The sequence below is a fragment of the Triticum aestivum genome, chromosome 6D (genome assembly GCF_018294505.1).
Source record: "Triticum aestivum cultivar Chinese Spring chromosome 6D, IWGSC CS RefSeq v2.1, whole genome shotgun sequence".
Lineage (NCBI taxonomy): Eukaryota > Viridiplantae > Streptophyta > Magnoliopsida > Poales > Poaceae > Triticum > Triticum aestivum.
In genome coordinates this window covers 149,004,728-149,021,178 of record NC_057811.1, presented here as the reverse complement: position 1 = coordinate 149,021,178, position 16,451 = coordinate 149,004,728, and the positions used below count along the sequence as shown (strand labels likewise).

Sequence of the window (16,451 nt, the reverse complement as noted above, 5' to 3'; positions counted from 1 at the left end):
GAGAAATTATAACACATAAGGTTACTATAGTTAGTTCGTGTGCGATTCTGTTCGTACAAACAACTTTGAATGCAAACTAGTTGCTTGCGGTGGCTAGGAGTATCGCACACGATGCCTATGCGAGTACTCGTGTGTGATGATTAGTAAGTTACACATACGTTTCCTTATGTTAACACGTGTGTGATAACACGTGGCACCACATACGGTAGTCGGGTTGTGTGTGTGCTCCACTTAGTCTTCCCGCGCTCCAGCGAATGCTTCCCGCACTCCACATGGGTGAATTGTAAAATCCATGCCTCTTCCCTCATCGGTTTCCCGCCACCAGCTAATGGCTTGCTGCATATAACCTAGGCGGCAACGCGCCGTCGTGACACTCTGCGCAGATCTAGTCCTCACCCAACTACCATTAGTTATTCCAAGCATGCCAGGAAACAACCAAAGCTTCGACATCGACCCCTACCTGTGTTACATCTTCGGCAAGGAGAACGAGCTGGGGCAGGTCGGGGAGCAAGAGCTTCATCGGCCGATGCAGGTACCATCGCCCATCGGTAGCGCTATCGGCGTGACAGTCCTTGGGCGCACATTCGACATATTGCAGAGGAGGTGTGATGAGCAGTTTGCCATCCACCGTGCAAAAGATCCAGAGCTGCTCGGCGGCATGATCGACAACCCACCCGAAGAGCCGCCATCACCAGTGCTCATCGAGAGCCTGATGCCCCGCAAGGAATGGGCAGAGGACCTCTGCGATTCAATCAAGACATAGGCAGCCTGCGGCTTCATCATTGCCCGTGGCGGCCGTGTCAACCTCTATCTCGACGATGTGGTGGCCAGGCTCGAGCGCATCCTTGGCGGAGTTGACGTCCCCGATGAAGCAGAACATCGCTAATGTGATATCTTGAGGATGCAGGTGATGGACGGAATTTGCTACCAGGCCAGAGACATGGAAATGGAGCGGTTCCGCGGAGATATCATGCACGCGATTGCACGCTGATAGGCTCTTCTGGAAGAGGCCCAGCAGCCCCAAGAGCCTCCCAGCACTAGCAGCTCCGTAGGTGGAGGCGGGTCAGGACACTTGGAATGAACGGTCGCATGGGTGCTATGCTGATCATGGAGTCCAAGAAGACCGTCGTCAGAAGGCCGCCAGCTCAGCCTTTTAGCCTATATTTTATTACAATTGTATGCATATGTAGGTCATGAGTGTTTTGGGCCTTGCCGCATGTGGCATTTTAAATTATCCTGAATATGTAAGACACTTATTAACCATTGCTATTGTAAATTCGCCTCAACGGCGAGCAGAGCGCGTGTAGGGACGCCAGAGCGGAGCGCGCTGCGGCCGCCTCAATGGCGAGCAAAACGCGCGGAGGACGCAAGCAGAGCCTGCCGCGGCTGCCTCAACGGCGAGCAACCACGTGGTCAACCTTCTGGCACCCTGTGGGAGGCGCGACGACGCATCCATAGGACACGATGGTGATATCTTGACCGTGTGTGATAGTGGGCAGACACGTACACGTACATCCGAGAATGCGGGACCATGTTTTGGGCTTCCGATGCATGGCATACAGTTGATCCAAAAGAACTATTTGCGATGAGCCAGAACAACAGAAACAGGCTTTGTAGGCCCAGAACCATCAATAAATTTTGACCTTGTTTCTCGTCACATTGCAGATTACAACGCAGTAAGTAATTGAAAAGCTGTTCACACCTATCAAACTAATATGTGTTCACACTTAGCACCAAGCTATAAAAACTACCCACTCAAAAATTACTTCATAGTTACTCTCCTCATCACCCACAAAACTGGTCTTTCCTGTCAAGTCGTTCCGCCATGATCGGTAGGAGGAGTTTCGGGTGGACATATAGCCAGGCAGCAAATACCAAGGCCGCGGAAGCACTAGACAGGTCCTGCCACGAAGCGGCAGCCGCAGCGGAGATGTCTCGGCGCGCCGCAGAGCCCTCGAACGAGCTCTCACGGGCAAGCGAGGGCTCTCACAAGCGCACTCGCCGCATCGGCGGTCGCGACAAGCTGGCGTTGCTGAAGTCCTTGGCCGGCGATGGCGACATTCTCGCTGGCCTCATTAAGCAGCAGGAGCTGGTCGATGGCTGATGAAGCTGCTCGAGATCAGTGATGCCTCGGTTGACAAGGCGACCAGCCTCATTGAGCAACTCATGGGTGACAATGCGAAGCTCCTCAAGGCGCTCGCCGAGAAGGAGGAGGAGGCCGCCGGCTGGAAGATGCTGCATGAGCAGAGTAGTGTCTCGGGGATGACACTGACAGCGGTCATTGAGGAACTGATGGGTGACTTGAGGAAGCTCCGGATCAACGGCGAATAGGAGGTGGAGGAATCCCTGGCTGCTTTCAAGCAAAGTCGTGAGGAATTGAAGAAGGAGATGGAGGATGTCGTCGCCTGGCAATTCATCGACGAGTAGAGACAGTAGCGACCCAGATCATTGCCTATGATTTCCTTCTTCTCTTGCCCCCGTGTCTTTCGGGCTTTGCCGCATGTGGCATTTTAAATTATCCGAAATATGTAAGACAATTATTATCCGCGCCATTGTAAATTTGTCATCGTATTATCCGTTGCCATTTTATTTATAGTCGTATTATTCGTTGCCCTATGTGGCAATTTAAATTAGGCTGGAATACGAGTTGAAAACACGAACAAAGCAAATGCTGCCATGGGATCACAAGCAAACACCCTCCGTCCATGTGCTTTAATTAACCCATTAATGGAGAAGTTGTGAGTGAGGCAGGTGGCTGGTGGATGGAGGTCAAAGAGCTTGCTTCCCGGTGAGCATGGGCGGCCTTGCTGCTCGCACGTGTCTCATCGAGCCTACGAGGTGGACAGGATGCACACATCCCGTCGAGCCTGCGCGGTGGACTACTCGCACGCGTCCCGTCGAGCCTGCACGACGGACTTCTCGCGCTCGTCCCGTCTAATCAAACAGCTGCACGCATGCCACCGAGTATGGTTAAATTTTGGCAGAGGTAGTGGCCGCACTTAAATGGTTACGGGAACACACAGTTCATATAATACAACCATTTGCGATATTAACGTGTCAGCTATTTGTTTTAAAAGGACTTCGTTGGCTATTAATACGTGCGCCTTGTCTCAAAGTGGACGATTTTTTTACCACGACATATATGTGCCATGTCATGAAACCATGCCAAGTTTCATGTTTTTTGGGTGAGTTTTCAATTTACTGGGATTTAAAAACCGAGATTTTCAATGTTTCAGGACGACAAGAAGTCTGTAATTCATTCCCATTCCTTGAATGAGACCTAAACATGCACCCAATGACACATGTACGATTTCCCACCCATTTTGCCACACTGGAGCATGTGCTTGTAGTTCAAATTCTAATTATGGACTACATTAAATGCCTAGAAAACTTAATTAATATATACAATGGCCAAACGAACCCTGAACAATTACAAATTTCAGCACGACACTCCTGTTATTTTATGTTGTGTGTAGAAAACAAAGTTCAAGGCGAGAAGTGGCAGCGATTATCATTTCGCCCACAAGAGGGGCATGTTTCCCTACCGGAACCACGAGGGTTGCAAGAAGCTTAAGTTTGTAAGAGGCTTGTAATATAGCTTGGCCCAAATTGGACAATTATTTTACCATGACATATATGTGCCATGTAGTGACACCATGCCAAGTTTCATGATTTCCTGGTGAGTTTTGGATTTACAGAGATTTAAAAACCGAGATTCGCAATGTCTGTGGCCAAGCCAGGACATCGAGACGGTTGAATTCATTCCCATTTGTTCCATGGGACCTAAACATGCATCCCAAGGACACATGTATGTTTTTCTAGCCATTTTGGTGCACTGGAGCATGTATTTGTAGTTCGGATTTGAATTATGGACATTAAATGCCTAGAAAACTCAATTAATGAATAAAAAAGGTCAAACAAACCCTGAATAATTTCAAAGTTCAGCACGAATCTCCCGTTGTTCCGTGTTGCGTGTAGAACAAAATACAAGGCTAGAAGAGGGAGCGATTATCAATTCGCCCACAAGGGGACACGGTTCCCTATCGAAACCACGAGGGTTCTTGCGACAGGCTCCGATTTGTAAGAGGTTTGTAATAAAGCTTGGCCCAAATTGGACAATGTTTTTACCACGACATATATGTGCCATGATGTGACACCATGCCACCTTTGATGACTTTCTGGTGAGCTTTGGATTTATGGGGATTTAAAACCAAGATTCCAAATGTTTGAGGACAAGCCAGGACGCCGGTACGGTTTTAATTCATTCACATTTCAGACATGGGACCTAAACATGCACCCAAGTACATATGTATAATTTTTCTAGCCATTTTGGTGAACTGGAGCATGTATTTGTAGTTCAGATTTGAATTATGGACATTAAATGCCTAGGAAACTCAATTAGTGTATAAAAAGACCAAACGAACCCTGAATAAGTTTAAATTTCAGCACGGATATCTTGTCGTTCCATGTTGCCCGTAGAAGAAAACACAAGGCGAAAAGAGCTAGTCATTATGTTTCGCCCACAAGGGGAACACGTTTCACTATCGGAACCATGAGGCTTCTTTGAGAGAAGCTCCGGTTTGTAAGAGGTTTGTAATAAAGCTTGGCCCAAATTGGACAATGTTTTTACCACGACATATATGTGCCATGACGTGACACCATGCCAACTTTCATGACTTTTTGGTGAGTTTTGGATTTATGGGGATTTAAAAACCGGTATTACAAATGTTTGAGGACGAGCCAGGATGCCGATACGGTTGTAATTCATTCCCATTCCCGACATGGGACCTAAACATGCACCCAAGGACACATGTATAATTTTTCTAGCCATTTTGGTGAACTGGAGCATGTATTTGTAGTTCAGATTTGAATTATGGACATTAAATGCCTAGGAAACTCAATTAGTGTATAAAAAGGCCAAACGAACCCCGAATAAGTTTAAATTTCAGCACGGATATCCTATCGTTCCATGTTGCCCGTAGAAGAAAATAGAAGGCGAAAAGAGGCAGTGATTATCATTTTGCCCACAAGGGGGACACGTTTCCCTGTCGGAACCACGAGGCTTCTTTGAGAGAAGCTCCGGTTTGTAAGAGGCTTGTAATAAAACTTGCGCCAAAATGGACAAAAAAATTCCTCGACATATATGTGCCATGTCGTGACACCATGCCAAGTTTCACGATTTTCGGGTGAGTTTTGGATTTACGGGGATTTAAAAACCGAGATTCTTCTCACGAAATGTTTTCAAATAGCACATGGTTCACTCATGAAAGTTGTGTGCCTATCAAACCGTGGCCGATGCCCCCCTCCCCCTGCTGCGCACGCGATCTGAGTCATGCGTTCTGATTGGCCAGAACCCAAACCCCACGGATCGTACGTCTGCACCGTTGGATGCTCCCAGATCGAACGGCAATCCTCAGCCCTTTTCACAGCACATGCATTATATGGGTAAGCACTGTGCGCATGTGTCGTGGTAGCTCACATTTCCTTCTCTACTAAGTTTTCTATGTTAATGTTGTTATATATCCAAACAGGCTATCGTTTCTCGGCACTCCTCTCATCGGTTTCCCGCCTCTTCTCCCATTGTTTTCCCGCTACCAGTGTCAGTGCTCATTGAAGGCTAGGCGGCAACACACCGGCCATGTAAATATCGCACACAGTTTCTAAAAGCACAAATGTGTGTGATAGGAGGGAGTAGGTCCCATAGGGTGACCAGCGTGAAACACCTTAAAGGCAAGGAGGCAATTCCTATCAACAAGGTGCGGCTTCCCATCGGCTAGCCTAGTTGAATAGAATGCAGAAGTTAAGCATGCTCGGGCTGGAGTAGTCCAAGGATGGGTGACCCGGTGGGAAGTTGCATATCTCAAGCTTCATTTAAATGCTATGACACGGTCATTATAGAGATAAAGAGATAAATATCTCTACAGTGACCTGTCATGGCGATTATATAAACCTTGGGATCCTTGTTTTGCTAATTTGTAGACTATGTTTTTATTGGTTATTTTTTGCTCTAAAAGTTCAAGAATGATTGACTCTATAGTGACCTGTCATGGCGATTATATAAACCTTTTTCAGGTCACATGCAGGGTATAGGTGGCAGGGTGTTCTGATCGAGCATGTCTCCCTTGTGCGGTTTATAGACGCTCCACATATCTGTGGGCTCCCCGAGGTATATATATTATCCTTCACCGATAATGAGGGGGCCCCACACAATCTATCCCTTTGACCCAACAATGAGAAGGGTTTGACCATGATGGTTTCCTATTGCTATGTGTGCCAGGCTAGACCAAATAAAGTTTGAGCGCATGCGTTGGACGACACCCCCCCCCCCCGCTGCCTCAAAGTTGGGAAACCGACATCGTACGTATTGAACCAGGCTTGGGGTTGGGTACGGTGTTCGTTTTGTAATGTAGTTGATGGCCCATCTAAGTTGTGCATTCGGGATTTAAACACATCACGCACCACCGTACCCATACATATTTTCAGGTCGCATCCAGTGTATACGGGGTCTTCAGATCGACCATGTCTCCCTTGTGCGGTTTTTTGTGACGACACGCATATCTGTGGGCTCCCCGAGTGTATATATATCATCATGTTGACCGATAACAAGGGGTGTGTATTGGCCATGAATGGATTCCTCATAGCTAGTTCGTGTTAGGGTCGGTCACCGTCACATGTCGTTCAACCAAAGCTCGAGCTCATGCGTTGTCAGGATTCCCTCCCACATGCTCGGATTGCTGGGTTTGACCTACACCGTACCCTGCGTATCTTGTCCTTAACTACCTGGCCTTCATGGTTGTTGTCTGTATCGAGAGGTAGGCACCACATCTAAATTGTACATTATTCTATATTGAAAACACACATCACCCCTTCCAACGTACATCATTCTGGGCCACATGCAAGAGGTGCTGGTTTTGTGGTCCCTCTCATGCGATTTTTATGATGGTTCAATCTATTGGCCCAAGCGGTTTATCGACAACAACTGTTTTCGTTTGACCAAACGATGGGTTCACTGGTCTGTCTTATGGTAGGTCATGGCGACATGCATGTATGACCAAAGTGTCATTACGTGCATCTGCCCCACTGACACGAAGTGGGAGGTGGTGGGTCAAGTACCCTAGCTAGCTATGACATTATGTCATTATAGATATATCGAAGGGTTCTTTCGGGTTTGCGAGGCAGGTGCCACCAAAGTTGTGCATTGTGTATTTAAAGTTTTAAACATCACACCCAATATTCCTACATATATTTGGCCACTTCCAGGTGGTTCTTGACTTCTGGCCCCTCTCATCGATCTTCGACGACGCGCCCAACTGTGGGCCCTCGTGGTCAAAGTTGTGCATTGGAATTTTGAACAATACAGACAACCCTTTTCACTCATATATATTTGGGCCACATGCTGGTGTGGCTGTCTTCTGACCCTCTCTAACGTTTTCTTTTGCTGCAAAGACTCTGATGACGCTCAACGGACATGGGTATAATGTCTTAACCATGTGTGATGCAAGTGTGATGTGAATCACCACGACTGCGCAAGCGTGAGCAAAGGTGGAGGTACTGGCTCAACCGTGTGCGATGCAAGTGCGCTGTAAAATCACCACGACTGCGCAAGCGTGAGCGAAGGGTGGAGGTACTGGCTTAACCATGTGTGATGCAAGTGCGCTGTAAAATCACCACCTGCGCAAGCTAAAGGCGGGTAGTTTATTTAGAAATTAGGACGAACCGTGTGCAATAGACCAGCTAGCTATAAATCTAGAAACAAACTACCCGCCTTGAGCGTTGCAAAAATCGGCGGTTCCGCCACTTTTCCTTATTATCATACACGCATATTCTTATTGGGTTGTGCGCGATCTTGGGTACTCCCACCCCGCATCAATTCCTTTACCCAAATTTTAGTAGTCGTCGTACTTCAACCGTCGCCCACACTCCTCCAGCACCGTCCTTATAGTAAAATTGCAGTAGCCGAGGAATTTGAATGGTCGCCCTCCATTATCCACCACCATCTCCACCCACCATTACTAAAATTTTCAGTAGCCGCGGCGTATCCTCAAACACCACCCCCCTTCACAGTCCCCCATCCGGCCCCCTCCCCCCTCAAACCCTAGCTCGCCGCTGCTGGTGCCACCGCCAACCCCTACCGATCTGCACGTTCCTCCTAGCTTAGATAATAAAGTTCAGGTTACCCAGCGGTTCCCATACCGTCGCCCCACTCCCCTGAGTTTTTAGATGAGGCCTGCGGTGTCCCTCCCCACCAGATCCATATCCCTTGCTCCAGAATGTCGCAGCCTAAGCTCGACCACGTATCTCGGGGAGCCCGACGAGCGTTCGGCCAAGAAGAGGTTTATCAAGGCCTCTCCGGTGGACGTTGGCGAGGTGGCCGCCGTTCGCCCCGACCTGTCGATCCCGGAGCAACACATCGCCGCGAAAGCCAGCAAAGATGTTGACTGCATTGCCATGCCGAAGGCTTCATGTTAGCGGGCTAGCGTATTACTATATCTCGGGAAAGCTGGCTACGACATCAAGCTCGTCGACAACGATGGCTTCATGTGGGCCATGTCACAGGTTAAGTGGTCCATCCCCAACCCCTCTGGTTCAACTGCCGTCGATCTATTCGACGGCCCTGCCACTGATCTCCTCTGCCAAGCGGTCAAGGATTTGCGATCCTTGTACGCCATCGAGCCCATTTTGTCATTTCTGAAGGACATGTTCTACGGCGGCGGCTTGGGATCCTCAATTGCCAAGTCAGATCTCATCGACCACGACCACGACCACGAGGAGGGCACCCACAAAGGTTCTTCCAAGGTGAAACAACCCATCTGTGACATCAGAGAGCGCACCACGGGTCTGTGCTCTTCCAACTGGAAGGATCCTGTCCATGACATGTGAGGCAACATCCTATCAGCAAATCTTACCTTTTCTAGCTTGCCAACCCGTACCCTTTGTTGTAGTAGCATTTGTCGTGCGGTGCTTTAACTGTGTCGTGTTTAATTATTTCAGTTATGCAAAAATGTATTGTTCAATAGGGCTATGTGATGTTTAAGTATGAATTGTCCACTTCAGTTTCACGAATGGCTATATTTGGTTGTTTATAGTGAGTAGATGCCTTGTTTATCTGTATTTAGTTGTTAGGTTGGTTGCAGTGAGGATTTTTCCAGTTATCGAGCAGATGCCTTGTTTATATGTATTTGGTTCTTAGGTTGGTTGCAGTGAGCATTTGTCCAGTTTTCAAGCAAATGCCTTGTTTATTTGTATTTGCTTGTTAGGTTGGTTACACTGAGCATTTGTCCAGTTTTCAAGCATATGCCCTATTTATCTGTATTTGCTTGTTAGGTTGGTTGCGGTGAGACTCTGTCCAGTTTTCAATGGCTATAGTTGGTTGTTATACTGATCATTTATGCCTTGCTTATTTCAGTCATTCACAATGTGATATTCATTATGTGCAAATCGGAACTGTGCCGCTCGACTGCATCAATACCAGTTTGAACGGCTATATTTGGTTCTAGTTATGCCTGGTGTAGTTAACACATGCCCTTTATTTCAGTTTTACACATTTATCCAGTGTGATGTTTAAGCATTACCTGGGTTCTATTCATTTTCAACAATACCAGTTTGAATTGCAACATTTGATGGATGTTAAGCCTATTGTCGATAACATTGCCTTTCATTTTATATCTGCTTTAACAGCATGCTGAAACCAACACATTCAAGCTATCATTTGGAGATGATGTTTTTTACCTTTTCTATATTTGTTTGATGTTAAGGTTGTTGTACTTCTCATGCCTTTCCACTACTTATGCAGGACAACAACAGGAGCGGCCACCATTTTCCGCTGAGGTTAGTTTCATCCCTCGGCTCGTACTCCCCTTGTCGTTCCATAATGTAGTGCATATAGATCCAGGCCTTGACACTTGTTAGCTTCTAATATTGACTTGTTGCTCTTAGGTACATATGCCCTTGGCAAGAATCCACGCATCGACCCTTTTTGCGTATGGGGTAATGAGATATTCATGAACACGCATCAAGTGAGGAAACTGCGAAGGATTATTAGCAAAAAGATACGAATGGTGGCAAGAAAATTATTTGTTTATGCTCTATCCAACACAACAGTGAGCTGTAGGATGGTAACTACAAACTCTGCACCCTTCTCTTTTTACTGCCCATAATGAGTTGTTAGACAACAATGTCTGAATCTTTTTCGTTCGCAGTGGTTCCCGAAGCAGTTCACTCAAGATTACCTCGCAAAGTACATAATTGGTGGACACGCAATGAAGGTTAAAGTATTTCATCCAGACTACAATGAGCATCGAGAAGTCCTAATCAAGAGAGTGAAGGATGGATGGGCAGCTATCACAAGGGGTTGGCCTAGAGTCATGCGCGCATTACGCATGGAGGACGGCACAATATGGGCATTCCATTTCACCTTCTCCAGCAACCAGAATGCCTTCCGCCTCTCTCTTTACAGTCTTTAGTACAACTGTGGTTCATCATTCTTTACTTGGTGCTTCTGTAGTTCTTCGGTATATGTACCTGTGCATCGAATTATGCATTCGTGGTTGAACCTATATTTGTAATAAACATGGTTGGATATAAAATAAGTGATTGCCTACTTTTAAATTTAAAACATGTGATTTTTAAATTAGGGATTAATTAGATATTAATTGGGGATTAATTAGGGATAACACTGCACACAGTTTGGGAAAGCGAAACGTCTGTGATAGACGTGGAGATCAGACACGTTTCTAGGATCCACTACGTGTAGGACTGGGCATTCGGTTAGACCGAGCACTTCGGTTCGGTGCCTCAGTTTATTTTCAAATTCGGTTTTCTTATTTAGCTGACCGATCGGTCTTCAAAGAAATCAGTGACCGAGGCTTCGGTCCTCTGAGAATTCGGTTCGGTTCTCGGTTACAACCGAATAACCCGATATTAGCTAGCGAGGAGGAAATCGGGAATCAAATCTTGGCCAAGAAAATATGAACAACCAAAAATGAATCAATCGGAACATGTGTAACATACATTGCATGAGAGGAATGCTACGAGGAAACACCTATCATCAGAAGTGGATAGCCGGCTGTGAAGGAGTGATGCTATGAGCCCAAGACCGCGTGGGAGAGATAGCGCCGCGGCCGCCGCTGCGCGGGAGCCATGGGCGCCGCCTGCTGCCACCGCGCAGGACAGGCGCGCAGCCGGCCCCTGCTGGTATTACAAGATGGGGATCGAGATGGAGGGCGGCGGCGCTGTGTAACCTGTGTGTTTGGAACCCTCTAGAGAATGCTAGGATAAGACGAGGGCCTGCGGGTGTTTGTGGCTGAGAAAAGGCCAGGGAAAACGTGTGTGTTTATTGGATGGCATTAACATTGATGGGCTATTGGACTTTGTGTGCTAGGCTTTAATACGGTACACCATCTCGGTTAATTCGGGGGTTCGGTCAATAGACGCGAAGTACCGAGTTCAACGAAACAATTTCGGTTTCTGTAGTTTGCCAACCGAACAAACAACCGAAGCTTCGGTGCTCAGTTTTCTCGGCTTCGGTCCTCGGTTTTTATGCCCACCCCTAACTACGTGTGTGATCAATCTCTACTGCACACACGACCAGCCAAGAAAATACGTGTGCGATTAACAACAGCATCGCACACAGTTCTTTCTTATTAAATGTTTGCGGTAGTCACCTTATCACACAAGCTTCGCAATTATGGGCTGTTTGTGATGTTGTGCACATCGCAAACGTTTGGTCATAGAAGAACATCTGCGATAGGTCGATCATCTGACGCGGGTACGACGGATGAATCATGTGGGATGTATTCAAGCTTCGCTTATAGTTTTATAGCGTCAACTGTGTGCGCTCTTGCATCAAATCGCACACTGACGAGGAAAAGTAAATGTGTGTGATTGTCTACTTCTATAATCATGAACTATTTGTGATGGGTCGTGCATCATAAACGTAGCACCAGAGAATACTTACTCTGATGGCATCCGAGCACAAACGAGTAGGGAGTACTTTATATGCATCGAGGCTCCCTATCCCCGACGGTTTCTGGGTCGTGTGGGAAGGACCCCCCTATCGCAGTCACTCACATGCCGACGGTTCCGAACGCCGTCGCGGAAAGGGGTTAAAAACCGTTTGTATAGCACCTCGCTGTACTAGTGGAAGAACTTGTAGAGATGGAATTCCAGCAGAACTTTGATTGGTCTTATCCGCCCAAGAAGAAGTTCAAGAAAGGCTTTTGATTCTGTCAAGTGGGGCTACATTCTAGAGTTGCTTCAGGTTTTAGGTTTTGGGCCGCATTGGCGGGAATTGATTTCCATGTGGTCTTTCTTTTCTTCCCATGTGATCTTCAATGCTAAGACCGAAAATAGGTTTTGGCATCGGAAAGGACTCACACAGGGAGACCCGCTCTCTCCAATGCTATTCATCATCGAGATTGATCCTTTATAGCACCTCTTCGATCGGGCAACTGGTGTCGGCATTCTATCTCCAATAACGTCCTCTACAGCAAGCTACGGGTATCCTTATGCACCGATGACGCGGCAGTTTTCATCAAGCCGGTGCAACATGAATTGTTTGTCGCCCAGGCGATACTATAGGTCTTTGGGAATGCCATGGGGCTGATCGCCAACACCTCAAAAACTAAGATTTTTCCTATTGCTTGTCACGAGGTCGATCTTGAGGCGTTGCTTGGCTTGTTGGCCGAGAAGCTAATGTCCTTCCCCAGCAAATACCTGGGCCTTCCACTGCATCTTCACCGGCTATGCCTAGCTGACACACAGTTCATCTTGGACATGGTTGGTTCTCATGCCGCTGGCTTGAAGGGAGGCTGGTTTACAGGCTTGGACGGCTTGCATTGATCAATGTGGTGCTGATGCCATGCTTGGTATATTTTCTCTTGGTGTTTGCACCTTCAAAGTGGCTTATTCCCAGGATCAACAAGATCATTTGGTCCTTCCTCTGGAAGGTGCGGATTATTGCAAAGGAGGCCACTGCCAGGTGAATTGGAGGCGGGGTTACCGCCCCAAGTCTCTCGGTGGCCTTGGGATTAAGAACATCAAGATGTTCAGCTTGTCGCTCAGGTTAAAGTGGCTCTGGCTTAAGTGGACGAATCACTCCAAGCCTTGGCATGGATTGGCCTTACCTCTTTCAGCTAGCGAGCAATCTCTTTTCGTAGCTTCCACGGTGATCACTTTGGGTGATGGCAAGACTTCCATTTTCTGGTGCTCTAGGTGGCTGCAGGGTTAGGATCTGCAGGAGATCACACCGGGCCTTTTTAGTTAAGTCGCAAGGAAGAAAATCAGCATTTGCTCAGCGTTGTTGGGAAATAGATGGATCACCTCTCTTCGCCCAGTCAATTGCATTGAGCTTGTGCATGAGTTTGTTAATCTATGGATGCTGATCGGGGAGGTTCAAATCCCCAACACGGGCCAAGATTCTGTCTCTTGGCGTTGGATGGTGGATGGGGTGTACTCAGCATGCTTGGAGTATAGGGGCATGTTTTCCTGTTCATTCTCACGCACATGCCCTCAAACTTTGCGGAGGGCTTTGGCCGAGAACAAGGTCAATTTTTTCTGTTGGCTACTATCGCACGAGAGAGTCCTCACTGCTGACAGGTTAATTAGACGTTGATGGCAGGGAAGCATGACCTGTTCCATGTGTGATACGTCTCCAACGTATCTATAATTTCTGAAGTATTCATGCTGTTATATTATCATTCTTGGATGTTTTACAATCATTTTATAGCAACTTTATATCATTTTTTGGGACTAACCTATTGACCCAGTGCCTAGTGCCAATTGCTGTTTTTTGCCTTTTTTTACATCGCAGGAAATCAATATCAAACGGAGTCCAAACACCGTGAAACTTTTTGTGGATTTTTTATGGACCAGAAGACCACAAATGGGCCAGAGCAGCACCTGGGGCACTATAGGAATCGGGCACTTTGCCGTCCGCCAGCAGACAGCAATAGGTCCGGGTGAATAAGCTACGGCAAAGGGCTCTTTGCCGTCTGCTGGCGGATGGCAAAGAGACCTGGACGGCACATGTGGCAGCTTAGGGCTGTAAAGGGGTTAACGACATGCTTTGCCGTCTGCTGGCAGATGGCAAAGATTCAAAGTTCTTTGCCATCTGCCAGCAGACGGCAAAGCAACCATATAGGCCAGCCCAGTGCCCCCAGGTTGCACAGGTAGCTGCCACGTGGCAGCTTTGCCGTCTACTGGCTGATGGCAAAGTGCCTGTATAGCCCCTATTTTTTTCTTAAATTCATTCAATATGACAGAATTTCACATATATATACACACACATTTGAAAATAATTTCAACAAGCATACCAACAATAAGTTTCCAACAACATAAAAAACATACAAGTTTCCAACAACATATCCAACATACAATGATTTTCAACAAGAAGTTTCCAACAACATATCCATATATACATACATATCCAAAACAAGTTTCCAACAACATATCCATATATACATACATATCCAAAACAAGTTTCCAACAACATATCCATATATACATACATATCCAAAACAAGTTGCCATAAACAAAAAGGAAGCACAAGGAGAAGAGTACACTCCATCAATGCAAGCTTCCTTGTAGCGACCAGACCTCAAATGGTCTGTGCTGCTGTGCACTAGTGTCATCCCTGGATCAGTAATGCTGACACGCACAGTACAAACGGAGGATTTATAACAGAGTAGCAATCACACACTTATTACATCGAATATCTCCGAAGAGATCAAGTATGATAAACATGGCTTAAGGCCATCTAATAACGATAACAGCGGAAGACTTGGAAGATAAGTGAGTCCATCAACTCCAGCGGCATCACTGAGTATAAGACCACGACCTAAGGCACCTTACTCGTCGTCTGAAAAGTCTGCAACATGAAACGTTGCAGCCCGAAAACGGGTCAGCACATAGAATATGCTGGCAATGTAACACATAGAGAATAATGAACGATAACAATGCTATACTATATGCATATATGGCTGGTGGAAAGCTCTATGGTTACAATTTTGCGAAAAGCCAATTTTATCCTACCTCAAAGGAATAAATTTTATTTAACTATCATGGTGGTTGTGAAACATTGAGATGGTTGACAGCATCTCAATCCCAATTAAATGTCATCAATAACCCAACAAAATAAATTAATAGTAACATAGTGATGAGATTCACATGATAATCCAAGTACTAGATACTCAAGTTGTCCATAACCGGGGACACGGCTAACCATGATTAGTTTGTACACTCTGCAGAGGTTTGCGCACTTTTCCCCACAAGACTCGATCGCCTGCGCTTGATTCTCGCACTACATGATGTTTGAGAAACGGATGACCGAGACACAGTCTTTCAGAAGTGTTTGCACCTTACGTATGGGTAGACAGTTACACCTACTTTCCCCTACATCTGCTAGTCTACCACTGTAAGAGTTCACACAACTTAGTCAACTATGCTAGAGCTCATAATAGCTTGCGGCTGCACACGGAAGTTTCTAGCATGAATAATCTCATGATCCCTTTGAACCTGGGTGGCGGTCCAAAAGAAAAACAGGGAATCCTGGAATACCCAGGTACCTCAATCCACCCAGATGTGAGTTTTAGTTGCCACCTTAAGTAAACCATTAATTAACAATCTCACATCTGTCATGGAAATCTCTCAAACCCAATCCACGTCTACGAGCATAGCATGGCAATAATAATAGCAAACGTAGAAGTAACTCCCAAGGGTTTGATAATAAAACAGGTAATAGGTTCTACCTCAACTACTTCCCAATACCCACAATTTAATTAGATCCTAGTCATGCAATGTTTGAGGAATAGATCTAATGCAATAAAACTGGGTATGGAAGGTATATGATCAAAGTGTTACTTACCTTGCTGATGATCCGCGAAACCTAGCGATTCGAAGTAACAAGCGGCACACTCCGGGTACTCTATCGCAAACAAACAAGCATACAATCAGTACTCATCTAATGCACAGGTAAAACTCGAATGAAAGATCCAACCAGAAAGTTCAACTTAAGAACTCCGGTTTGCAAAAAGAATCAACTCGAAAGAAGCAACGAAAGTCAAACGGCGAAAGAAAGAAACTTCGTTTACTAATCTGGATCTAGGTCAAATTTTACTGTAGCAAAAACTTGTTTGAGTAGGTTAAACGGAAAGAGAATTTCGAGACGAAACACTAGGCGCTTGAATCGCCTGATTCCGATAAACGAGCGAGAAGTTAAACAGAATCAAAAATTCGATCAGAAATCGAATCTGAGATAATCGCAGAAAAAATCTGACGAAAAAGAAAAACGGACGAACGGTTAGAGAACGGACGTTCATTAACAGAGAAAAACCGACGAACGCGTTCGTTAAAACGAACGGTTCGGTGAACGCTCGCAAAATAATAAAACCGAAAAAAAACCGATCTAGGGTTTTTTTTAAACGAAGGGTTTTTTTTAGAAGAAAACCGGCAAC

The 16,451-nt window shown here is 46.2% G+C and overlaps 1 pseudogene; it reads left to right on the top strand.

The window, feature by feature from the left end:
- The first annotated feature begins 421 nt into the window (after nt 1-421).
- LOC123142540 (uncharacterized) overlaps nt 422-16,451 on the top strand; it is a 97,881-nt pseudogene continuing 81,851 nt past the window's right edge.